Source organism: Mandrillus leucophaeus, unplaced genomic scaffold, assembly GCF_000951045.1.
Source record: "Mandrillus leucophaeus isolate KB7577 unplaced genomic scaffold, Mleu.le_1.0 Scaffold1, whole genome shotgun sequence".
NCBI lineage: Eukaryota > Metazoa > Chordata > Mammalia > Primates > Cercopithecidae > Mandrillus > Mandrillus leucophaeus.
The window spans coordinates 17,073,349-17,074,697 of record NW_012098097.1 but is presented as its reverse complement, the minus strand read 5'-3'; the positions used below and the strand labels follow the sequence as shown (position 1 = coordinate 17,074,697).

At 50.4% G+C, this 1,349-nt stretch overlaps 1 protein-coding gene across 1 annotated transcript in view; it reads right to left on the bottom strand.

The window, feature by feature from the left end:
* Window positions 1–1,349, bottom strand: part of TBCD (tubulin folding cofactor D) — a 217,007-nt gene that overhangs the window by 147,503 nt on the left and 68,155 nt on the right. The window lies entirely within an intron of this gene.

Below are 1,349 nucleotides of genomic sequence, written 5' to 3'. Positions count from 1 at the left end.
GTGGTGCGCACCGGTGGTCCCAGCTACTCAGGAGGCTGAGGTGGGAGGATCGCCTGGTCCTGGGAGGCGGAGATTACAGTGAGCAGAGATTGCATCACCACACTCCAGCCTGGGCACCTGGTCCAAAAAAAAAAAGATAAAAACAAGTGTTGGTGAGGATCAGACAAACAGACCCTCATACACTGGAGGCAGGAGTGTGAAATGGGGCAATCATTTTGGAAAAAGTGTGGCAGTTTCTCAGAAAGTTAAACATGGAGTCACCGTATGACCCAGCATTTCTACTTCTAGGTCTATATTCAACATCCACTCAAAAACATGTACACAATGTTCATGGCAGCATTATCCTAACAGTGAAAGGCAGAAACAGCCCAGAGGTCCATCGGCTGATGAACCGGATGGATAAAACGTGGTGTGTGGTGCATTCACACAGCAGGACGAGGCTCTGCCACAGGAAGGAAGGAGGCACTCCACAGGCTACCACACAGAGGAACTCAGTGGTAGAATTCACACACCAAAGATCACACATTGTAGGTTCCACTTCTATGAAATGTCTATAAAAGACAAATTCCCAGAGACACTGGAGATGTGGCTGCCGGGGCGAGGGTGCTGGGGAGAGTGCAGTGAGTTCTTAAACACAGGGTTTCCTTCGGAGGCAATGAAAATGTTCAGGAATTAAATTATGGCGATAGTTGTACAACTCTGTAAATACACAAAACCACTTCATTGTGCACTTCAGTGAGTGCATTTTATGGTAAGTAAATTAAACTCAATAAAGAGGTCTAAAAATTAAAGAAGTCTGAAAAAAAATAAGCAGAAACATTAAAAAAAAGAACTGCCGGCTCTACAAGCTCTCCCCACACATCACAACGCCAAGTGCAAAGCAGTCGCTTCAGACGCCACCACAGCTCCGCACCGGGAAGACGCGGGGCCACCACATCTCAGGCGTCTTTATTTTGGACAGAACAAAGTGTCTGTGGTGAGGCCCTCTCAGGATGGGCCCCCACTCTATCCTGTACAGACATCCTTTCCTTCCTGCCCGCAGAGGGCACTGCCAGCCACACCCAGGGACTGTCCTCACCAAACACACACGGGGCTGCGTGTGGCCGCTGCTCAACAGAGGGTCTGCGGCAGTGCCCCGCGTCTGCCACGCTGCGCCCTCTGCCCCCGCCCTGCCCCTGCCTCTGCCACGCTGGGCCCTCTGTCCCCGCAGTGCCGGAAATAGAAAAGAACCCACGTTAAATACTGGGGGTGGGGTTTCCCCTGACTGTGTGTGTGTGTGTATGTGTGTGTGTACGTACTGTATGTGTGGAGAATAATCAGCAGGATTCCCTAAAAAGTAACCCAAAGAA